The sequence below is a fragment of the Carassius carassius genome, chromosome 11 (assembly GCF_963082965.1).
Source record: "Carassius carassius chromosome 11, fCarCar2.1, whole genome shotgun sequence".
Lineage (NCBI taxonomy): Eukaryota > Metazoa > Chordata > Actinopteri > Cypriniformes > Cyprinidae > Carassius > Carassius carassius.
In genome coordinates, this window is record NC_081765.1 from 17,845,234 (window position 1) to 17,871,593 (window position 26,360).

Below are 26,360 nucleotides of genomic sequence, written 5' to 3' on the forward strand. Positions count from 1 at the left end.
AAAAAAACTGTAGCGAGTAGCCTCTCTTTATAATGCCTAGCACCCAATCCGAAACCCCTGGAAGCGCTGACCATGCATCTGCATGAATGGCTAAGGGCTGGATGCGAAGCGCGCTCTGTTGACCGGGCAACGGCGGCGCTCGGGTGTGCTGCGCATTTGAGGCGGGGAGCGCGCTGATCACAGCGGGCAGATCGCTCCTCCTCGACCCCGTCCCGGCGCTTAACCGACTGGGGGAAGGCTGAGCAGGTCCCGTGGGACTCGATATGTCTGCGAGTAACAGTGGGCTGCATATGTGCACATTTACCACTTTCAACTCGCTGTCTGCCTGTGCACGGTGTCTGCCTGTGTACGTGCACAGGCCTCGTTTTTACAGAAGCCACGCGCCGATCTGTGTCGATCTTATGTGTGCGAGCCCTGTGTGCAGGGCTGTGCTTACATGTGGAGATGGGCACTGAGGAGTGGGCATCGTCACTGCATTTATAGCACCATCGGCCGTGGCCAGACGAGCGTGCACGGGTTTTGTTTTTTACAGAAACCACATGACGCGTGTGACATAGTAATTGTGGGCACTGAGGGGTGGGCACGCTTACTATGCAGTGTGCGCGATCGACTTGAGTCGCTTTTATGGGCGCAGGCCCTGTGTGCAGGGCTGTGCTTACATGTGGAGATGGGCACTGAGGAGTGGGCATCGTCACTACATTTATAGCACCATCGCCCATGGCCGGACGAACGTGCACGGGTTTCGTTTTTACAGAAACCACATGACGCGTGTGACATAGTGATTGTGGGCACTGAGGAGTGGGCACGTCTACTATGTAGTGCGCGTGATCGACTTGAGTCACTTTTATGGGCGCGAGCCCTGTGTGAAGGGCTGTGCTAATATGTGGAGATGGGCACTGAGCAGTGGGCATCGTCACTACATTTATAGCACCATCGGCCGTGGCCGGGACACCAGAAATTACACCTTTTTCGGGAAATATCTGGGTAGCCGTGATAACGGTTTTCATGTGCAGGCAAGCGGGCAACCGTAAAGGCTTGCGCATTGCAAAAAACGCTGAAACAGTCACAATCTCTGGAACTGAAACAGCGGCGCGCTTAGGTGAGAGCCCGGCCACAGCGGAACTCGTACACCGGCGCTTCGGTGAAGCAGCCATCGTGTGTAGTGTCGACGCAGCGTCATGCAGCATGCATAGATGGCTTTCCTAGGATGGCTTCGGGACTCCCGGCCTCACCGTAATCCTCTGCCGCGGTCCCCGCGGCGCGGGGCGACGGCCGGTAGAGCGAGAACGGGGGTCTCGAGCTGCGTTGCTGAAGCTGTTGTGATAACGGCTTTTGTGTGCAGGCAAGCGGGCAACTGTGCAGGCTTGCGCATTGCAGAAAACGCTGAGACAGTCACAATTCCTGGAACTGAAACAGCGGCGCGCTTGGGTGAGAGCTCGGCCACAGCGGAACTCGTACACCTGCGCTTCGATGAAGCAGCCATCGTTAGTAGTGCCGACACAGCGTCACACAGCAGGCTTTAGATGGCAACACCGCTTTTGCTGCCGTCCAGCAGAGGGCGGACAAAGGTGCGTCGCTATCGCCTGTTCCACCGGCGGAAATGAGTGGTAGTTCCTGTTTTTAGCATCATCAGTGTGGAGAATGCTAGTGAGACAGACGAACGAGTTCGTGCTGAATATGGAGCGTTCCAAGCCTTCGCCACCTCTTCGTGAAGCTCAGGAAGAAATGAGGCGGGCTTTGAGAAGTACGCTCATCCGAAAGGGAAATACCATCCAGCCGGGAACGAGAGGGGGGCGCTGGTGCAAACCACTCGCGGCCGAGACTCATCGCGGCCAACACGAGCATTCGCCCCGGCTCCTTCTCGATGTCAGCTCGTCTGCTGGGCTTCTGAGTAGAAGGCGCGAGATCCTCGGAGCTCGCCCAGCCCTCACTGCCCGAAGCTAGCAGAGAGCGCGGCCTCATCGCAGCGGAGAATGCAGGCTCAGAGAAAAAGGCCAGGCGAGTCCTCAGAGTCACCATGGCAACAGCTCGCAGTGGGGGCATCCGTCGTCAGCGAGCGCGAGCGCTGCATGATCTTATATAGTTTGCATAATCATCAATAAAATGTATTCTGAGATCTGAGGTCTTAAATCACAGTATTAATTGATTGAGAAACGTTACTCGTCATTGGGGAATCCTGGAGTGTGACGTGAGGGGATCCCCAGTATTACAGCACAGCGACGCACAAGCCATGACACAAAGTTACGGAAACTAAACAACTGAAAGCAATATATGTCTTCCTTAGATGTAATGTTAGTTCTGTAATTCAGCGTTGGGTAAAACACCATTATAATCTCCTTTGAATGCTGCTTACTTGGTAACAGCAAAGATTTTGAAATAAACATACGCACAATCAGCTTTTCCACATGCCCCGATAATCAAAACTTCTGCTTAGCGCTTGCTTAATTTCTGCAGATCAGTTTTTGTGACTGTATTACCAGAGGTGGGTAGTAACGAGTTACATTTACTTCGTTACATTTACTTGAGTAATTTTTTGGGGTAACGAATACTTTTTGGAGTATATTTAAAGATGGGTACTTTATACTCTTACTTGAGTAAATTTTTGGGGAAAAATCTGTACTTTTACTTCGTTACTGTGGGCGACGCTCCTCTCGTTACTTTATCTTAATGCAATAAATGTTATAATGCTTCAGTTTATTCCAAACGCGCCGTCTACTTTTCTCTGGGCAATGAGCGATGCCCATTCGCGAATGATTCATTCTTTTGAGTCAATTCTGTTCAAAGGCTTGATCAAACCAATTGGCAAACGAGTGAATTGGTTCATGAATCAGTTTGAATGAGTCGTTCAGTTCCCTGCCGCACGCGCTGAGCGTCTGAAGTGGTTCACTCGGAGTTGTAATGTTTAAGAACAGAAAGAGCGTTGAAAACGTGGCTGGAACTGCACTGAATTGAAATCTGCAAAGGTTATTATTTGCTAGCGATGGAGATCCTTATTAGATGAACACCGCGTGTGCTGTCTACTGTTTAACAGGTAATAACTTGGGCTACATTCGATTACAGTACACGATACCACTGTGACATTAGTTTGTTGTACGTGTGTGGCTTATAACAGAGGGGAGTCAAGTTGAATGCAGCTTCCAAAAGACAAAACATAGCCGATTAAGATTTTATTAATTTTAATACAATCTCACTGGTGCAAGTACGTTCAGCGAGTCATATTATCAGCTGCTAAATTCAGATCTGTGATTGCTTGCTGGCGCTTAGCCAGAGATAGATGCGTTTATACAGCGCTGCATATTATAACAAATCACACATGATTCTTTTGAGCTTATTAAAGCATTGGCCAATCAGAGGCGTTCAGATGAGTCATCGCTAAAATGCCAGTGCTTCCTTCACTCGCTCACTGACTGAATACCTCTTTCTTGCGAATTCTCTCGCAGGAACAACAAAGTGCAGATGTGTGTACGAATCTTTAATTAAGATATTGATTTCACAGTGTTAACAGTTTCAGTGATTTTAATGGGAGTTTCTGAGAGTGATTGAAATCTAGACTGTCAGTGAAACTGATCTTTAATAATGTAAATGTTATTTGCTCTCTTTCTGAACAATGAAAGATTAGTAGCAATATTTATATCACATTAACTTTCAATGTTAAATTCACATTTAATATAAAGTCAGTCGTATTAAAAATATGTTATGGCATGACACCTATATCTGTTACTTATGTAAACAGACAGGGTTTTATAATAAATTACATAAATTGGAGTAAAGGCTGATGAAATATATACATTTATACACACACACATACATTACATACATTTTATCTATATATCTAAATAAAAATAGGCTCAGTATATATGACCCAAAGTAACTAGTAACTAACTACTTGAGTAGATTTTTTATCCGATACTCTTTTACTCTTACTCAAGTAACTATTCAAGACTAGTACTTTTACTTTTACTTGAGTAAATATTTCTAGAAGTACTTTTACTTTTACTTGAGTACAGTTATTGGGTACTCTACCCACCTCTGTGTATTACTTAATCCACCAGTTGCTTTGGTCTTCATCAGAAGCCGCTTGCACCACCTGCTGGTGAGCGACTGACAGCAGATGGAGATCATGCCTCTGTGCTCTACTGCTATTCCTGCAGCTCCCGGATGTGAAAGGGCGAATTATCTGCCGAATTTTAACCACTGAATTTGTGGAAGCGAATTTGGAAAGTGAAATAAAATGGACCGAAATTTGCTTGTCGAATATTATACATCGTATTTTTAAACCGATTTAATATTTTTAGAAGTGAATTCTGGAACGTGAATATGAGTTATTGATTTTTTATTATGAAAAGGTGTGTGAAATATTTTTAATTGAATTATTCACAGCTTAAACGAACAATTATATTAAATTTCAGGACCTAAAGATGCAAGCCCTGGAAATACAAGGCATTAAAATGCAAGTACTGTTTATGCAATGCATTATTTTTTCAGATAGTGCTATTCAGCATGCTTTTTTGTTTCGAAGACATAAGTCATTATTTTACTTCCATACAGGACCCTCTGGGGCTCCGCCAAGATTTAAGAGTAAAGCTCTGAATAGAGTTCTGGTAAAGAGGTGCAGCCAGGGATTATGTAAAAAAATAATAATAATAAAATAAAAAAACATTTAATGAATTTAATAATATTAACAGATAATTCAGAATGTTTAAGTTTGAGAGATGAAAATAATAGTAACACTTTAGTATAGAGACCAATTCTCACTATTTACTAGTTGCTTATTATTAACATATTGGATGTGAATTACTTATAAAGCACGTATTATGCATTTCTCATATTTTACATCCTTAATCTGTCCCCAATACCTAAACTTAACAACTACCTTACTAACTATTAATAAGCCGGAAATTAGTAGTTTATTGAGGCAAAAGTCATAGTTAATGGTTCCAGTAAACCTGAGACACACAGAGCACTGTCTGACCCGGCAAGACCATTACCCAACTGATACTTAGGTCTCTGGGATATGCTTTAAATGCCTCTCCGATCACTTTACAGTCAGGAGTCAAGGATCAGTTTGCAATATTTGACATTTCTAAGAATGGCAGAGACATGAATATGAAGACTGATATTGAAATGCACACTAAATTTTCCGGTCGTAATCATGATCCCAAATTTAAATTTTACTCCTTAGAGTTCCATAATGTTTAAGGTAAATAAAGTTGAGATATTTATGTTTTTAATTTGACATCTAATTAAAGAATTCTGCGGTGTGAAGAGAAAATTTAAGTTTGTGAAAAGAAGGTTGTAAATACATTTGCATTTCACACTGATATTATAAAGATTTTTTATTTATAAGTAAAAAAATATATATTATATAGCCCTAATGCTTCAAAGTGCTTCCAAAAATATGAAAAAGGCCAAAGTGGGTGAATGCTTTTTAGAGGCACCATACAGTAAATCAAATTATTATTAACTCTCTCAAACCCCCAAACTATCATTATTCAGCCACAAGCAATCACCTGTGTGCATTAATGAACAAGCCAGGCTAAACTACATCAAATACAAGAAAATTGTTTCCATTTCTGCTATTCAGAAATCCACTGACTCAATCCTTTCTGTATTGTGTATGGAGCGGAGCATGCCATTCTCCAGCTCCAGGAGCCATTTCTCCACCTGCCCATGAGCTTTAGATGTACAAATGAAATCTAGCAGCTCCACCACCTCTCTTTCACTGCTTCTCATATGAGTGATGTCCAAAACATCAGTGAACATGATGTCAGCAGTACCCTCAAAACACTTTTTCAGGTTGGGTTGCACCCTGGAACATAAAGCCAGCGGTGAACTGTTGCCCGTTTCCAACGCAAGTTTGATATTTCATTCGAGGTGACATGCAAAACCAGTTACACCAGAATTACATTTCAGGAACACCTTTGTGACACACACTTCTGCAAAACATCTGCTGCAGTTTGGATTTGTTATTTCTGTAAAGTTAGAATTTCCTCTCAGATGTAATAGAAATGCGGGAGACACAAAAGATGAATGAGAATGACACAGGGAGAGCAAGAGAAAGAGAAAGAGAAAGAGAGCAATAGAGAAATGGTCAGAACTGTTAAGAAAAGCAAGGCAAGCCAAGGCAAAGCTTCCTAGTTTAAGAAACCAAAAGCTCTAGTAGTTCAGTTTGAACTTGCATTTGAGGCATCATTATTCATCATAAAACATAAACCTGGGGTGAAATATAACAAGATTCGCTTATACGTGCCTGCACAGGGGAGCCACAGCAGAAAAACTAGGCCAGAGTGTCACAGGAAGAAAAAAAGAGCACTTATAATTAAATTCCCTCAGTAAATACTGAGTTTTAAGGGGTTCAAATTGGGTTTTCTGAGGCTGAGGTGAAGCTAAATTGCTTTTCATTTGTCCTTCCCTGTTCTTTTTGAGGCCTTAAATACTAAATGTTCATGTAGGAAGCAGTGGTTTGGTAGGCGGTATAACATCAGTTGGATGTGCCCTAGGAGACATGCCAAAGTAGGCTATGTGAAAACATAAGATATATTCATAAATATCACAGGCTTGAGATTAAAGCTCTGCAGTGTGAATGCTGTGTTTTTTATTTCATGTTACAGAAAATTACATCCAGCCTACATTCTATACAAGGTGAAAATTCTTGCATATGCTAAACCCTCAGAAATCTTGGGACTTTGCAGCAGTTTGAAGACACTGATATCCAATAAATACTTACTAGTCATTTGTTTCACAGATAGGATATGATAAAAAAGATATTTCAGATGATGAGTTGCAGCGATACAGTTTCACTCTCTGTTATTCTTCATGAAAATTCAGAAAAAGAAATCATAGCATCACATCAAAAACTGACCCAAACTTGCATCATCTTTAGGTTTTTTTAATTATTGATATAGCACAAAATGCTTTATAGTTCTTTCCAACATTCAGTTAAACAGTCTGGCCTATTATAAAGCAATCAATCAACAAAGTGATCCCAGACAGCAAGAATATTGAAGACAGAAATCTTCAAAATCAGATCCCCTTAACGGCTGACAAACAATATTCCTCAAACCTATAAATCATATTGTTTAAGCCTCTTTTCCTTTGAGGATATGAAGAAAGTATGAGATTACTGTAACTCACACCACACTAAAAGTGCAAACCCACAGTAATCCTGACACTTCAGGATTCAGGAACATTAGCTTCAGGAACATTTGTAACTGCACCAGTGGATATGGATCCATCAGAATGATCTCTAGTAGTTCACCAAAATGGGTTTTTCAATGGTCAGTGCCTTTACTTAACAGAAAGCATGTTCACAGATGAAAGTCATAATGCCAATATACTGTATACCGTTCAAAGGTTTAGGGTCTGAAAAACGCTGATGGGCTTTTGTCCCCAAATCAATGGCCACCACGTCTTAGTCCGTTTGGACAACATGTCTGTGGTGTCCTACATAAATCGCCAGGGCGATCTCGGGTCCCGAAACCTGTACAGGCTGGCGGAACGCCTCCTGGTTTGGGCTCAGCGCAACGTGCGTTCGCTGAGGGCAGTGCATGGGCCTGGGCTACAGAATCTGGGTCCAGACAGGCTGTCCAGAAGCAACATTCCCACGGGCAAATGGTCTCTACACCCGCAAACAGTCCGGCTGTTGTGGGAGAGATTTGGCAGGGCGGAGGTGGACCTCTTCGCGTCCCACGAAAACAGTGGCCACTGGGCGTCAGAGCACACTCCACAAGGGGCGTCGCCTCATCGTGGGCGTGGTCTACTGGGATCTCCTTGCAGGATATATGTATGGCGGCAGGTTGGGCCTCGCCGTCTGCATTTATCAGGTTCTATAACCTGGAGGTTCCCGCCTTGCAAGCAAGGCTGCTGTCGGTATAACTGAATCAGGGCCCTGATGGGAATTCTGAGTTCGTGAGCGCTATGCGCTGCCGACTGTTATATGGGCAGTATTGCGTAAGACCCGCATTGCCACATTGGTCAGGCCTTGCCTCGACTGTGTGATGATTGTATTGCCGCATCTACGGGTGCTGCTAGATATGGGACGGAGGGCTCCCCCCCTCTCCTGTCCTGGGCTCTCTGTGAGTCCCTCGGGTGACTGTGCACTGTAAATCCTGGGCGTTGCTTCAGGTTTATTGGTGTGTGATCTCTGCACGCACGGCGTTTTACATGGGGTTCCCGTAGCGTCTTAGCTAAGACGCAGTACGAGAGAACTCTCGTAAGAGAACGTACTCGGTTACTAACGTAACCTCGGTTCTCTCTAGAAGAGGGAACGAGTACTGCGTTCTCTGTCGTGCATACGATTCACTCTGGTTCGCTTCAGCGATGAAATAAATCAGGTAAGTCAGCCTTTTCAAGCTCCTTTTATAAGGTTCGGCCACACCCGTTTCGGCGGGAAGACCATCAGACCCTTGGTGTATACAGATAACACTAATAGTAGAGCATAAAAACATAAAGATATATACACATTAATTATAAAATGGGATATCTATGGGATTCAAACATTTTCAACATTTCTCCTCAACATTCCCCTTAGTATTTTCCCTGTCAGCCAGTGCAAGTTACACCCAGAACTTTAATTCTTAGGGTTTTGTTTGAATCCCTTACCATATGTATGTGAATTATCTTCTATATCAAGCACCACTAATAATTTAGTAGATCATTAAAGTGCATATTAAAGTGCATATTTGACCGTAACAGGACTGATCTCTAAAGGAATCCTCTGGACCGTGTGTGAAGTTTTCAAGTTCGACTGCAGTTGAGAAACTTAAAAAGCACGGAAATCATGAGTAATGAAACACTGTCAGAGGTTGTTCAGACAAATCCAATGATGAAAAGATAATAGCTTTCACAAAAGAGTTAATTTATTAAAAGTGTCTCCCTCTAGGAAAACTCATCCCATCTTTTGCTGTCTGATTTTCAAACGTTTCTCCAAAAGTTGTATGAAGGCCATGTCCTTCATTAAAAAGAGAGGAAACAACTGGATCTCCTGCCCCCCTCCCTTTCCACCTCTCATAGATGCTGCTCACCTGTAAAGAGATAATAATTGCTTTTTCCCCTTTTCGGATTGCTATTGATTTTCTATTACCTACGGTGACTAGACGTCACGTTCACAGAGAGATTGAAGTTTAACGATCACTTTTGGATGACAAAAAGGCCTGAGTTGCTTGACAGGGACTGAGAGGATGTAATGAGGGGTTGTTAATAACCAAAGCCTCCAGAAAATAACCCTTTTAAAACATGAAAAGACATCACTGGATGACTCTAATGAAAGAAGGAGCGGATGTTTTATGCCAATTACTCTTTTAAATACTCTCCCTCCCTCTCCGTCACACTGAATTACATTAGAGTGAGAGGGTGAGTGCTGCCAGAATGCTTCTGAATGAAAGGATGCTGAGAATCATCCACTTCCTTTCACAGGGTGCTGAAACATGCAGGTGGGCTGCTCAGCAGTGCCAGATATTCACAGTTACTGATTGCTTTTTCTTCATGAATGCATTCCCTTTCATCTACAGTAGCATTATGCCTCTGGATTCAGAATAGCTTCATATGTGCCTCATTGTGTCTTTAGCAAAATAAAAACTGGGCTCAGATCTAGATGTAACATGCTGATGTTTCCCCCAAACACCCCACTGATATTATAAGCAAGCCATTCTTTATGTACTGCTGTACTGTTGCATGAAACCAGCTTTCCTGTAAAGCAGCAACAGGCAAAAACACCTGCCTTCCAGCTGAAATAATAAGTGTTTGCTTCTCCAAGAAAAGCCATTTAAGGTTCATAATGTGAAAACCGTGGAGTGTTGTAGGACTTATTCAAAAAGAAAACATCCTTAAAGAAACCCCGAATTTTGAAATCAATTAAAGAATGTTTATTTCTGTTTCTGTCAAATGGGGAAAGTGTGAAACACATTAGACAAGAGTAAATAAAATCTGGAGGTGTTCAACAGCTTTATGGGTACCACAGATGAAGAGAGACACCTAGTGGACATTCTGATATCGCCATCGGTAGTATTCTAAGCTTACAGCTTAAGCACAAAGCTGTTTTTCAACAACATGCTCCCCAACATAATCACTTTAGATACATGTAGAACTAGATATATGACTATAGTAAATTTCCATTACAGAGAATGTTTGTCAACTGTCAGAAAATAGTCTCTAAAGAGTCTGTGATAAATTAATATAGTGCCTTTAGACTCCCATAAAAAGTGCTGAGGTTTTCTGAACCTATGGACACACATTATCTCAAACCTTGTGGAGGGAGGCAGCATGCCTCGTGCTGCTCGAAGACCTTGTTTTCTGCACATTCTCACATTTGAGTCCCTCCAGACAAAATCCATAATTCCTATTTGAAGGCAGAACCAAGCAACTTTTTGTTTTCCTTGTAGAGGAGGACAACAGATATTGATGTATCTCAAAGCACTGTGACTCGGCTTGCCAATTACTTGCTGAAGAGTCTCTAGATGAGTGATTGTGTTTGGGTGTGTGTCTGATAGTCATCTCATTTGTCATGAACACTATATCCTTTCACACAAAATATATGTCAGAAGTTTCTTCAAAGTGATATTCTGATCTAGAAATAAACAAACCCAAATTCATGTTGATATTTTGTTGCATATGTAAGGCTTTCTGTCTCACCAAGCTGACTTGTTTCATAGTGTCCCTCTAGGTTTTATCCAGACCACAGCAGTAAAGCAACATCCCTCTTCAGGCATCTGCCATTATGTCTGGGAGACCGGAGATGGGCTCAAGGTAGAGCCAGGTGCCCTGAATCTTTAATCACTCATCCATAATTTCCTGAAGCAAAAGCAGCTTACTCTCCCAGTCTCTGAAATACAGATATACAGTACAGTGAATACAATCTACACAAATAGTTAAAAACAGCACTTTTCTGTAACAATTTGGGCTCACTCTTATATAATTTTATTTTGTAATTGTTGTGCTGCAAAATCAGGATTAAAAAGTATGTGATAAATTTTAAGCCACTGAAGCTATTAAATCTACATGGTTCATGGACAAATAAGTGCAAGTAAGATTTTGTAATCATGCGATACTAAATCATGTTCTAATGTAAATGCTAATGTCACCTTTACTTTCAGCCCGATTGTTGGAAAAAAATAGTTTGTTTCACATGCAAATTTAGAAGAAGCATGGGCATAGACCCTTTTTAATGAGGTATAAACCCCATTAAGGTTTTGCTGTGCCCAGTAAAATTTTATCTGTAATTAAATTACAGTAGATTTATAAACTTTTTATACCTAAAAAAAAAAAAAGGAGAATTTTAGCTGTGCTGTATACAGTTATTTAATCGGTAAATTTAAATGAAAGAATGAAATTTTAAAATGAAAATTTAAAATGAAATTTTATCTGAAGCTCATACTTGTTCCATAATATGATTTAAATAAATAAGTAAATAAACCTAGAAATGTAGCCCCTCGTGGTCTGGCTCTTGACAATATGGTCATCCAGCAGCATCTGGATCTCATCCAATGAGGGCAGAATAGAGTTACCAGTTTCACGATAGGGCAGGAGGGTGAACTCCATCCCTGCCCATTCACTAGCCATGCACTCCATGGCCTTTTCAGAGAGGTGAGCTTCCAGATGCAGTGGAAAAACCTGGCCAACACAGACATCCTCCTCTGAGGCCTTGAGGAGAACAGGAGACAAGGCCTCCTAATGGCGCTCACGGAGACCGGGATTACAAAGCACCTGCCAAAACAAATCTTCTCCATAATTAATGAACAGCCCATAGAATCTGCACTCTCATAACTCCCCAGAAACACAGCAGATTTCAGCTCACTTCATGTTCTTTATTAAATGAAACAACATGTTTTGGAGATTTGTCAGTGACTCACTTGTTATTGAACTCTTGATGACCCTCTATCGTGTGAGTGACCACTTTCTGCAGGAGACCCTCTGCTAGCTTTACAAGGGCAAGGACCAGATCATGGGAATGCACTTCAAACATGCCCAAAGGCAACACCTAAAACATAAAAAAAAAAAAAAAAATTATTAAGATTGTGGTCATAAGACTGCCAGAATATGAACTGGTTCAAATTATTTAAATAACCATTAACCATCAGGGTATTGTATTGGATTTCCCCTGTCAGCTGCTGTTAGCGTGTCACCTCCATCATCAGCTCCTGGAAGGAGAGCTGCTCCTGCAGGAACTGGGTATCATCCTCCTCAGCTTGCTGGGACACCAGTGGAGCATACTTATCATAGAGACGGACATGCTTCAAAGTCTCAGCACTTTCTGTGTGTATTACACGTCTGACCTTCTCCTGCTGGGTCTCCAGGATCTCTGGCAAGATAATGAATACGGTGTGTTGGAATGGCAACTGTGTTTGGTTAAAGCAGCTGATAATATTTAGATTATGCAACCTAACTAAAGGTAATCTTTGTACAGTGTTAAAGAAGTGATATCACACTTTGTTCTTTCTTTCTCCCTGAAGACAACTTATAATGTAAACTTTTTTTGTGCCCAAAACAAAAAAATATGGAAATATATATACAACCCGAATTCCGGAAAAGTTGGGACGTTTTTTACATTTTAATAAAATGAAAACTAAAAGACTTTCAAATCACATGAGCCAATATTTCATTCACAATAGAACATAGATAACATAGCAAATGTTTAAAATGAGAAAGTTTACAATTTTATGCACAAAATGAGCTCATTTCAATTTTGATTTCTGCTACAGGTCTCAAAATAGTTGGGACGGGGCATGTTTACCATGGTGTAGCATCTCCTTTTCTTTTCAAAACAGTTTGAAGACGTCTGGGCATTGAGGCTATGAGTTGCTGGAGTTTTGCTGTTGGAATTTGGTCCCATTCTTGCCTTATATAGATTTCCAACTGCTGAAGAGTTCGTGGTCGTCTTTGACGTATTTTTCGTTTAATGATGCGCCAAATGTTCTCTATAGGTGAAAGATCTGGACTGCAGGCAGGCCAGGTTAGCACCCGGACTCTTCTACGACGAAGCCATGCTGTTGTTATAGCTGCAGTATGTGGTTTTGCATTGTCCTGCTGAAATAAACAAGGCCTTCCCTGAAATAGACGTTGTTTGGAGGGAAGCATATGTTGCTCTAAAACCTTTATATACCTTTCAGCATTCACAGAGCCTTCCAAAACATGCAAGCTGCCCATACCGTATGCACTTATGCACCCCCATACCATCAGAGATGCTGGCTTTTGAACTGAACGCTGATAACATGCTGGAAGGTCTCCCTCCTCTTTAGCCCGGAGGACACGGCGTCCGTGATTTCCAACAAGAATGTCAAATTTGGACTCGTCTGACCATAAAACACTATTCCACTTTGAAATAGTCCATTTTAAATGAGCCTTGGCCCACAGGACACGACGGCGCTTCTGGACCATGTTCACATATGGCTTCCTTTTTGCATGATAGAGCTTTAGTTGGCATCTGCTGATGGCACGGCGGATTGTGTTTACCGACAGTGGTTTCTGAAAGTATTCCTGGGCCCATTTAGTAATGTCATTGACACAATCATGCCGATGAGCGATGCAGTGTCGTCTGAGAGCCCGAAGACCACGGGCATCCAATAAAGGTCTCCGGCCTTGTCCCTTACGCACAGAGATTTCTCCAGTTTCTCTGAATCTTTTGATGATGTTATGCACTGTAGATGATGAGATTTGCAAAGCCTTTGCAATTTGACGTTGAGGAACATTGTTTTTAAAGTTTTCCACAATTTTTTTACGCAGTCTTTCACAGATTGGAGAGCCTCTGCCCATCTTTACTTCTGAGAGACTCTGCTTATCTAAGACAAAGCTTTTATAGCTAATCATGTTACAGACCTGATATCAATTAACTTAATTAATCACTAGATGTTCTCCCAGCTGAATCTTTTCAAAACTGCTTGCTTTTTTAGCCATTTGTTGCCCCTGTGCCAACTTTTTTGAGACCTGTAGCAGGCATTAAATTTTAAATGAGCTAATTAAGTGGATAAAAGTGTAAAATTTCTCAGTTTAAACATTTGCTACGTTATCTATGTTCTATTGTGAATAAAATATTGGCTCATGTGATTTGAAATTCCTTTAGTTTTCATTTTATTAAAATTTAAAAAACGTCTCAACTTTTCCGGAATTCGGGTTGTAGATGTCAACACAGTTAACCAAGATTTGTTTCAGAATGAACAATCTATGTGATCTATGTGATTCAGCTTCATTAAATGGTCTGTTTTCACTTGGGAAGAAGTTTTGAATTCTGAACATATATTTTGTTTTCAAGTACACTGAGCTCTTTTATCTCAAAAGATCAAGGGAAATTTGATTTCTCATGAAATGTTCCCTTGAATATTAATATAGCTACCAAACAACACAGCACAAGCAAGATGTAACATAAAATTTAAAAAACATATGTTTACCCATTCTGAGTATATCTACGTCTCTACTCGGGGGATCAGACTTAAGGATTTCAGCATCAAGTCATACACATTTAGCAGGGTGACTTAAAGTCTTTGAAATCAGGTTAAAATTTGATATTATTTTGATTCAGCACCAGCTTTAAAACAAACCCTGGATGCTCAAAGGCTCAAAGGCTCATTTCATGGGGATTTATAAAGGTTGTCAAAATGTAAATAATAAAAGATACACCAAAGCAAAAAAAAAAAGGTTCAGAGATTGCAGCGCTACAGATCTTACAGGGTCCTGGGCGATGTGGTGTGTGTAGAGATGAATAGACTCCAGTGCCAGGGTTCAGAGCTGGGAGGTCATGAGCGGGGCCAGACAGTTGTAGAAACTAGTGTTGCTAGGGATCAGCTTGTGCTTGCTACTAAGACAACAGATTTGCTTCACTTCTGGTATCCAACTGATTGAGAAAAGAAAAGAAAAGAAAAGAAAAGAAAAGAAAAGAAAAGAAAAGAAAAGAAAAGAAAAGAAAAGAAAAGAAAAGAAAAGAAAAGAAAAGAAAAGAAAAGAAAAGAAAAAAGAAAAGAAAAGAAAAGAAACAAAGTGTCATTGTTTTTGTAGGGTACACTCTGCTTAGATTAAGGAAATTATTTGCATTTTGTTCAGCTGTCGATAACTTGTATTGCATACTGAAATATTGAGTAGTTAGCAAAATCTTTCATTCTCAAGTTATTGTCCTCATCCATGAAAAATTCAATAGATGGCTGGAATGGATGATCAATCAATGCGGTCGCTGATGAATTGACAAGTACATGGAAACAACTGAGAGTGCTTACTTTTTGAGAAGAGTGCCTTTGGAGCATTTAATGTGTTTGCTGACTAACTGCTGAAAAGGCAGACAACTCCACAGATTCCTGCTCATTGTGGAAGACCTCCACCTCCCTAAGGTGAACTTCCTGCAGAAGTGAACAAGACAATGTAGACATTACGGGAAAGGTCCCTTGTGATAAAGAAGTGTGCTTAATCTACTGAATGTGAACCTGAATGTGCACACTCACACACACACACACACACATATATATATATATATATATATATATATATATATATATACATACATATAAAGTACTTGCAGATAATACAATACTAATGACATAACGGACAGTTAAGTATATTTACAACGAGTACACTTTCATGACTGTTTCGTGATGTTAAGTAAACGTTGTAATGATGTCAAATTAAATGTTTTACTTTAAATTAAATTTGAAACCATTAAATTTTAATAATTGAGTGCAATAAAGTGTCTGTAAAATATTTCATTCAGTTTGCACTTTTAAAGTATATTATTACTGTAACAAAAGCTTTTTTACTAACAATTTACTGACTAAATGTTTTGGAAATTTGTCAGAGACTTGAACTCTTGATGACACTGCAAATTATGAATAACCAGTTTCTGTGTGATGTCAAAGTTTCCGTTCCACAAGGGGCTTATTGCTACAATGCAGTTCAACACATTCAGTGTTCTGAATCTGTCCAGTCCCACAGTGTCTTCATGGTCATCTGACACTAACTTGAAAGACACTTGCCACAGATCTAGTATAGCATAGTGGGATTGACTGAGTGAAGCTGGTTTCACATTCTTTTCTGGGCCTGAAGAAATGATTTGTTTTGTTCTTGTGGACGTTTAGAAAATAACCTTTTCCTAAAATTCACTTTTGAATTTTTTATTCATTGATTGATTGAAAGTCATGAACATTCTCTACCACATTCTCGTCTTTTTAATAGCATTCTCTGATCGAATTTATATATATGTTTTATATTATTTAATATTCAAAAGTTATTATTTTTATTTAATATTTTATTTATTGTTATTTAATAATGATATTTGTTTTAGGATTCAAAACTTGTTTAAGATGTAAATTTTGAGTCAAGGGTAAAACACTAAAATACAGGCATTTTAAAAAAAATAATAATAATAATAATAAAGGTTATATTTAAATTTGATGAAATAGAACCTCTGGAACATAGGAAAGCCCAAACAGAAAGAAAATCCTAATGTTTAAAGCATTATTGGATCGACATAAAATGGTTGTCAGAAGTGGGATTCGAACCCACGCCTCCATTCGGAGACCAGAAACCCCGTTTCATAGGAAGGTTTGAACCTTGAGTCTGGCGCCTTAGACCGCTCGGCCATCCTGACATACGTCACCGATCTCACTAAAGCCTTTCTATCTATTTCTGCTAAATCTTTCTTGGTGTACATGACGTGCATGTATAAATCTAGGTCAAAGCAGCATTGCCTATTTCAAATGTTTTAGCTGTTAAGAAACGAACGAAATACGGTTTTTTTTTTTTTTTACAGTCTATGAGATTAAACAGCAAATACACACAACTCCTCTGTGCGCGTGCATGGGGCGGGCACTTGCATTACGTCAAATGTAGACCAATCAGTATGGAAGCAGATTAGTCTCAAATATAATTCACGCAAAAAACACGATTCACACATGCGTAGACAATTTCTCATGCATGAAACCTAATTCACGTACACACAAAAAAAAATTCACGTGGGTGAAAAAAATATATATTCACAAAAAGCAATTCACAAGCGCAAAATAAAATTATATATTTATAAAATACATTTCACAAATGCAAAAAACTATTTGTAGATATACAACTGTGCACAAAAACCTTTGAATGTTTAAAATGTACGAGTGTCTGAATGTACGAATCGTCATTTACTACGAATCCACTTGGATTTGTGTGTGTGTGTTTTTGAGACTTTCCTGGCAGAGCTCTCTTCCCACGTGGGTCTGTCGTACTCTTTAGCCAATCAGATGCGAGCTTACCATTCAACCAATCATATCATAAGCCACTGAGTGCATTCAAGGAGCACGATTCTGCGCACCTTTAGCGCAATGTGGATTAATTAGAACGGAAATTAAGCCTTTACATCAGTAATCCAGCATGGCGAATGAAGAACGGGAAGCACAGGTAAGAGTTTAGTTTATTTCATAAAAGTCTGAGTTTACACATTTTATCGTTTACACATTCAATCAAGACAGTTTTTCTAGTTAGAAAAAAATACAGTTGTAACAGGACAGTTACAGTAATTATAAATTAAACTGCAATCAGGATAGTAAAAAGAAAGACCTGTAAAGACAAAAGTAACATTTTGAGAGTTGTGAAATTATAATTCTAAATAATCTTGTTTTATAAATTGATGTCTGTTAGATCAGTGTGTACTTTCTTACAGTAATACATTTTAAAACATGTAGCCTAGTCATTGTTACGTTTAAGCAATGTAGTTCGATCAAGATAAACAACATCACATATTTAGAAACGTTGTTTAATTTGTAAATATATTGTCTGTACACTGTACTGTTTTTTTTTTAATGGGATTTTTCCATACAATAAAAAACATGAACAGTAAACATTTCCTTTGTAATCGCTTTTATTTAAAAAAACCTATAATTTATTAGTTTTCGATGGAAACGTAGAAGACAGATGCTGTCTTCAACGCACTGTTCTTCTTTTATGTACTGCAGGCTAATATGCGTGCCAACTCTTTTAATTTATTCCATAATATATATTATAAATATGCTTAGCTGGCTGAAATCAGAGAAACTGTCAGGACATCTTATGATAAAGTTGTTAGTCAGGAGGAGAGGGGCCAAGAGAGAGTGAGGATTTGGAGGCAACAGAGACGAAGAGAATAGAGAAAGAAAATGAGCAAATAAAAAATCTTGAGGAAATCTCTCTCTCGCTGCAGGCTGAGCGACTTCTGCGCTGCACTCGAAAAGTTCCAGATGCATCCTCTTTCATTTTATTTTATTTTTGAGCCTATGCTCTTTGCAACTTAATTATGTTGTGGATCGTGTGTAGGTTATTTATTGTCGCACTTGAAAAGTTTCAGATTGATCCTCGTTTTTATTTATTTTATCTATTTCGGAGCTTATTCTCTTTGTGATGTGGATCGTTTGTAACTTCATTGCAATTTAATTCAATGTACTGTCGTTCTAATTTCCATAACCGTTATGCAGCGGTTCCCAAACTTTTTTTTCCTGTGCTCCCCCTTCTATGTCCCAACCGGGTTGGCGCACCCCCAATCCCCACTTAAAAAAAACGCAACAAAGCTGTCTTTTATCGCCATATTAAGAGTCATGAACAAAGAACATCAACAAAGTTTCAATATAATGCAACAAAGCACAAGCTTCCACTTTTAAGAGGACGAGTGACAGACACAGGCTCAGTAACAGAAAGCACGGTTATTTTCAGCCGCGTAAAAGAAACAATATGCTAGGCCTATTAAATGACCATGGAGCTAGCAGCAGCATCATCTCAACCCGCGGCCCGTCACCAATTCAAATGCGTCCCACCATGCTGAACACAATTAATTTTTTTTTTTCAGTTTTACAATTATTATTATTTTTTACATTAATTTAAACATTTACTTAAGAAATATAAGCTATAGCCTAATGTTTTTTTTATGTTAAATTATTTTGTGTTTCATATATTATTGCAAAATAGTTTTTTGCATTTGTGAAACGTATTTTATAAATATATAATTTTATTTTGCGCATGTGAATTGCTTTTTGTGAATTTTTTTTTTCACGCACGTGAATTTTTTTTGTGTGTACGTGAATTAGGTTTCATGCATGAGAAATTGTCTACGCATGTGTGAATCGTGTTTTTTGCGTGAATTATATTTGAGACTAATCTGCTTCCATAAATCAGAGCCCATTCCGGTGGTCATCGCGCTTCCTTGGTTACCGGGCTAGCAACAACACTTTCACAAGCGGTCACTAAACAAACACAGGTAACAAACTAAACCTTTTCAACTCATCTTAACAATAACTTCCAAACACTAATGATGGCGAGACGAAGCCTCGTGAAGCACTGAAGCTTTTCAGCCAAGTGGTTCACAAAAGGGTTAATTTCTCGAGGCTTCATTTGCTCACACTAACGTTACCACCTGGTTGCCAAAACGTGTAAACTAAGCAGCTGTACTACAGATGACCCGATGTGATCTGTGATACAGTCATGGACAATTGTTTTGGCAGTGACATAAATTTTGTGTTTTGCAAAGTTTGCTGCTTAAGCTTTTGAGGTGTTCATTCACATTGTTTCTAGATTATTGTGTAGAGTGACCAGATGCATTTTAAATAATTGCTAAAAGCTTAACGTTAATTGTAGGAAAAATAAGCTATGAAAAATCACATACACCCCCCGCCATATTCTGTCAATCATTGTGTAATAAATGGCAGTTTTTTTTGTGTGTCTGTGTGTGTGTCTTGCAGAATTAACATTATTCCAAAGCCATGGAACTGCCCATATTTTACAAGCAACCTATTGCAGAATGAAATGTGACAAAACTATCAGCTAAACAGGGTCTTTTGTGAGAACATTTTGTATTGTCAGGGATTTTAATGTTCAAATTTCAGCTGTGTGTTTTCAAGTGTGTGATCACATTTTCTGACACCTGAATTATTCCTGTGTTCAAAATATGAAGATAATAGAGTTTGGCAGGTCTCTGTGTTCTAGCGTTCACACATTGTAATGCATGTTACTTAATGGAAATACAATGTACAGCATCGAACACTATAAAAAACTACATTCATATGCTTTACAAAATTACAGCATGTAAAGCATGTCAGTAAGAATAGTTCAAGAGCTCTGAACACCAGAACGTTTTTATGCCACTTTAAAATGCGGCGAAGGACATGTAGGACATTTCATAAATTAATGTCTTGATGGAGTTTCTTTTTTTTCTCTAGTCTGACACATTTGAGACATGATTCATCATGAAAGCATGAGATGTGAAAACAGGCTCTGCAGTCTAAAAAAACAAAAAAAAAAACAATTTGATTTGAAATTTGGGTGGAGCCCAGATTAATGTTTCTCTCATTCTGGTCTTCTGCACAATCTCTTCAGTTAGACTTATCCTGTTCTCTCCCATAAAAGGGACAGTGTTTTTCATTTATTGGTAGTGATAAAATAAATATTGTAAAAATCAATGCCCTTAAAAATGTTTAATGTGTGTACAGTGTGTCGCAGATAAAAGTGTGCGCTCATTGCATGAATGTGTGTGTATGCATAACCATTCTCACTTCCTGCAGAGCAGAGTTGAGGTTGTCATGGTTTTGCAGTAGCTCAGAGGGGAACCACTGCTTCCTGAACTCTGACACCAAATGGTGGGCTGCATTTTCAGCAGAGCGCTGCATTCTGGAGCTCTACAGACAACTGCAAATAAAACAATACTATCTGGAAATTAGCCTAAAACACAATGACATGACTTCGAAGGTGCAGAATTTACTGCACACCTGAAAAGAAGGCAGGGAGTATCTGTTTGAAGATAGTTTGGGGCTGCTGTCATCCAGCAGAGATAAAAAGAGAAAGAGAAACAAATACACTTCATGTGAACAATACAATTTTTCTTTGAATTTGCTTCAGAATATGAATAGATTTTCTTTTCAATGTGTTAAATCACCAAAAATGGTGGGGTGGTATTATTATGTATTATGACTAAATAAAATGTTTATCATTAGGTAGTTTAGGTATAGCAGCTTAAAATAAGGTTTATACTTTAACATGTTACTAATGTTACTTTCTAAATGCAAGTTTTTGCTAAGAAAAAAAAATAGTACAATGTTCAAAAGAATCAGACTACCAACAGGACTAATAATCCAATAGTATTACAGTAATATTGCTATGTTTGTATTACTATTAAAATGAAGTCTTCTGAGTTAATACATTTGATAATTGAGACATAAGGTGGCACTAGTTGCATTCAGTCATTTGGCAGACACTTTTGTCCAAAGCGACTTATAAATGAGGACAATGGAAGCAATCAAAATCAACAAAAGAGCAATAATATATAAGTGCTATAACAAGTCTCAGTTAGCTTAACGCAGTGAGGGCTTTTTAAATAATATAATAAATGAAAAGAAAACAGATATAATAGAAAAAGAATAGAGCAAGCTAGTGTTAAAGATCTTTTTTTCTTCTTTTTTGCTTTTGTTAATTGTATAATAAATGAAAACAAAACAGATATAATAAAAGATTAGAATGCTAGTTAGTTTTTATTTATTTATTATTATTATTATTATAAATAATAGAATAAGAATAGTGAGTGCTAAAGTTAGAGGGTCAAATGAAGATGGAAGAGATGTGTTTTAAGCCGATTCTTGAAGATGGCTAAGGACTCAGCTCGGATTGAGTTGGGGAGGTCATTCCATTTAAAAGTCCGTAAAAATGACTTTGTGCTTCTTTGGGATGGCACAATCAAGCGACGTTCACTTGCAGAATGCACGCTTCTAGAGGGCACATAAGTCTGAAGTAATGAATTTAGGTAAATGGGTGCAGAGACAGTGATGGTTTTGTAGGCAAACATCAATGCCTTGAATTTTAGGCGAGCAGCTATTGGAAGCCAGTGCAAATTGATAAACAGAGGTGTGACATGTATTCTTTTCAGCTCATTAAAAATTAATCTTGCTGCCGCGTTCTGGATTAATTGTAAAGGTTTGATAGAATTGGCTGGAAGACCTGCCAAGAGAGCATTGCAATAGTCCAGCCTGGACAGAACAAGAGCTTGAACAAAGAGTTGTGCAGCATGTTCTGAAAGAAAGGGCCTGATCTTCTTGATGTTGAATAAAGCAAATCTGCAGGATCGGACAGTTTTAGTTTTTGAGGCACCCCAGTAGTTAGATGTTGCGACTTGGACACCTCACCTGCCCTTTGCCAGTAAGGTTGACAGGAAGATCTGGTGGTTAACCGTGTCAAAAGCAGCGGACAGATCAAGCAAGATAAGTATTGAAGATTTGGATTCTGCTCTTGCCAGTCTTAGGGCTTCAGCAACCTAGTCTCAGTTGAATGTCCACTTCTGAAGCCAGATTGGTTGCTGTCAAGGAGATTGTTCTGTGTGAGAAGAAGAAGGGAAAAGGGAAAAAAGTTGCATTAATTTGAATCAAATGAGAGAAAAACAAGAGTCACAGCGTTGCCATGGATGACACTGAAAATGAGAGAATATCTACTAAATGACCAAATATTATTTAACTATAAACAACAGTATATTTGTAAGATAATTATATGCATTATCTAATGTTAACATTTGAACATTACTGTATTAAAGTGGATTTCAGCAAATACTTGCCAAAAAAAAAAACAGAAAAGAAACTTTTTAGAAAAGTAAAATACTGCAGAAGTTATACTTATTAATGATGACCTGTTAGTTTTAAAGTTTGCAATATCTGATCTCACATCACATGCAGAAGACATAGGACTTTGTTGCAACACAATCCGATTTTGTTTCACATCTTTCTTGATGAGGATGTGTGTTTTTTAAATGCTGCAAACAAACAACCCATTTCATAGCCGCCAGCATTTCTAGCACCATATCCACAACCACAAAATGAGCATTTTCCTGCACATAAACAACAAAAAAATGTTTGCCAAAATTATAATATGAGACATGTAAAACAGAAGCTGGATTTCCCAAATTGTCAACAGAAAAGGGATCCTCTGGAAGGTGTTAATTATCAGTAATTCATACATCTTTACATGTTGTTACCAATACAACTTGTAGTTGTCATTTCTTTTAAGTAATTTTAATTTAAGATTAATTCAGTGTAAAAAGTACATGAACAATGTCTCCCTTTGGAGTGGACTTTGAGATTTGTAACTTTGTAGATCTTTTTTTATTCCCAAAAATACACACTACACTCTGACCAAAATTCCAAAAGTAAAAAAGCATAATAGGACCCATTTAATAAAATAATTTAAAAGATTTAATTCCACAGACACAGTATGTAAACATATACTTTTAGGGTTAAGAAACTTCAGTTTGTTAGTTGACATCAGTAGTAGAATTTTAATAATAATGTTGACAGGGAATCTCAAATGTTTAGGCATGAAAGTGAAAATGAAAGTGATATGACATATAGTGACCCATACTCGGAATTTGTGCTCTGCATTTAACCAATCCAAAGTGCACACACACAACAGTGAACATTTTAACAATTTATTTAAGTCCACTTAAAAGAAGTAACTTACAAGGACATTAATATTATAGATACAGTTAAATACATGTACAAGATCATGGACCAGTGGCGTACAGCAGGTAATTTACAATATTAAGCATAACACTCATGTGTTATGGGTATAAATAACAGCGTCTCCTCCATATGTGTTACGGCTGCCTATGATAGCAGACAGTGCACAATACTTTGCCAAGCGTTTGGCCCTCGTTTTGGGCATCCTGAGTTGTTGAAGCCCTCTTACAACCAACATGTGTGTGTCTTCTAAGCTGCCGAATATAAAAACAAGTAATCGGAGTCGATAACCTATTTCTGAAATGGAATTTAGGAGTGATTGATATTTAATGATTTTAGTCATAAAAGTTTCCACCATAATAGTCAAAGGTGCATGCAACCTCCAAAACAAACACACTTCTCATTAATCTCAACAACATCTGGTGTGTTAGCAGACAGATGAGAAAAGATTTCAGAATTACTGTTAAGATACTGAAACGTATGAATTTACATCCTGATGTCGATCGATCAGAAATCCAGCCCATGGCAAAAGTTAGGAAGAGAGGCAGCAGAGGAGGTGTCTGAGTCAGAAACCGTCGGCGGGGATACAAACCTGTCTTACCCTCGGTTACTATGGGGAATGTCCGCTCTCTCGTCAACAAAGCGGATGAAAACAGCTTGTTTGAAGTTCGATCACACATTTCGGCAGACCAGTTTACTCTGTCTTTCTGAGACGTGGCTGTCTGATAGGATACCCGATTCTCATGTGGAGATGGAAGGCTTTACACTTCACATGATGGACAGAGATCAAGCAAGTACGGGTAAGAAGCAAGGTGGAGGTGTCTGTCTGTATGTGAACAAACGCTGGTGTCATACTCAACATGTTACGGTAAAAGAAAGAGTCTGTGACCCGAATATTGAGCTCACTGCAGTGAGTTGTAGACCTTACTACCTACCCAGGGAGTTCTCCCATGTCATTGTCATAGTGGTGTATGTCCCACCATCAGGAAATGGGAAGTGTGCCATTGAGACAATTTCGAGAATCACGCATGATTTACAGCGCTCTTCTCCAGATGCGCTGGTTATTGTGAATGGGGATTTTAATCACTGCACTCTCTCCACCACCTTACCATCTTTTAAACAAATTGTGACGTGTCCTACGAGGGGTGATAATACTATTGACTTGTTTTATACAAATGTTGAGGATGGCTATGTTGCTAAATTGCTTCCTCCGCTGGGTAAATCAGACCATAATTTGATAAACATGACTTGATACGTAAACAGCCGATTACGTCAAAGACTGTGCGCGTCTGGTCAGATGATGCTTGTGAAGCACTAAAGGGGTGTTTTGAATGCACCGACTGGTCTGTGTTTTTTGATGGAGACAGTGATTTGGACAGTATCTCTGACAAAGTGACTTGTTATATTAATGATTGTGTGTTGTAATTCCGTGTAAACAAATCAAAATCTTTCCCAATAATAAACCATGGGTCACCAGAGAAGTTAAAGCTGCTATAAGAAAGCAGCCTTTTATAGTGGTGATAAAGAAAGAATTAAAGTTGCCCAAAGAGAGTTGAAAGTCATCATCAGACAGGGCAAACGAAAATATAAGGAAAGTGTTGAAGGTAAAATGTCCATTAGCAACACCCGAGGTATGTGGAATGGTATGAAGTGTATTACTGGATATGGGACTAGTAATCCCAGTTTATGTAAATTGGGTATACAGGCTAATGATGCCAATACTTTTTTTTGCCAGGTTTGATGAATGCGATTTCTCTTCTGTACATGAGAATGTCCTCTCTAATCTAAGGCAGAGCAGTTCTGAAGACTGTAGTTCAGCTATTAATCTAATATGGAAGAGGTTCGTCAGCAGTTAAGGCGTATTAAACCAAGTAAGGCAGAAGGCCCCGATGGTGTACATCCACGTACTTTAAAAGTGTGTGCTGATCAGCTATGTTCTGTCCTTCATTCACTGTCTTCTTTGTCTCTGTCCTCTGCTAATATACCGGTTATGTGGAAAACATCTTGCCTTATTCCTATTCCTAAAAAAGCCAAGGTGTAAAATAGTCTTGCTAATCTGAGGCCTATAGCTCTGACATCACACATTATGAAATGTTTTGAGAGGGCTGTACTTGATCATCTGACTAGGCAGGTGTCTGTTTTTCAGGATCCCTTGCAATTTGCATATATGAAGGATGTGGGGGTAGATGATGCACTATTATTTATGTTACATAATATTTACAGTCATCTCAAAACTACTGCTAGTTCTGTTAGAATCATGTTTTTTGATTTTTCGAGTGCTTTTAATACTATACAGCCACATATTTTAGCTAACAAATTAATTAATTTTAAATTGCATAATACAACTATTGCCTGAATTTTAGATTATCTGTTATTACGACCACAGTTTGTTAGGTTTTGTAACAAACAGTCTGACATAATTTTAACCAATACTGGAGCACCTCAGGGCACAGTTCTATCTCCCTTTTTATTTACACTTTACACTGCGGACTATAGGCATAGTCAGTCATCCTGTCTGGTACAAAAATTCTCTGACGACACTGCCTTAGTAGGTCTTACTTAATCAGGGTGATGACCTTGCTTATAGAAGGGAGGTTCAGTCTTTTTCTAGCTGGTGTGAGTCAAACTTTCTAAAACTAAATATAGAGAAGACTAAAGAACTTGTGATTGATTTTAGAAAGAAAAAGGAGAAGGTCCTCCCAGTCACAATTAATGGTCAGCCGATTGAAATTGTTCAGTCATAAAAATTTCTAGGTGTCCATTTGGATGAAAAATTAAATTGGAAAGAGAATACTAATGTTTTAATAAAGAAGGCTCAATCAAGACTTTTTTACAAAGCTTTTAGATGTTTTCTATCAGGGGATCTTGGCTAGAGTTCTATTTTATGCTGTTCTTTGCTGGGGGGGGGGGGGGGGGGGCAGCTTATTAGGTGATGATAAAAATAGGATAAAT

The 26,360-nt window shown here is 38.9% G+C and overlaps 1 non-coding gene and 1 pseudogene across 1 annotated transcript; both read right to left on the minus strand.

Annotated features, from left to right (window-relative positions):
- LOC132152601 (dynein axonemal heavy chain 7-like) overlaps positions 1-15,347 on the minus strand; it is an 82,308-nt pseudogene extending 66,961 nt beyond the window's left edge.
- Positions 15,348-16,451: 1,104 nt separating this feature from the next.
- On the minus strand, positions 16,452-16,561 carry trnal-caa (transfer RNA leucine (anticodon CAA)). The gene is made up of 2 exons: positions 16,524-16,561; positions 16,452-16,497 (listed from the first exon to the last, which is right to left on the minus strand). It is a non-coding gene; the product is annotated as a tRNA-Leu (tRNA).
- Positions 16,562-26,360: the final 9,799 nt, after the last annotated feature.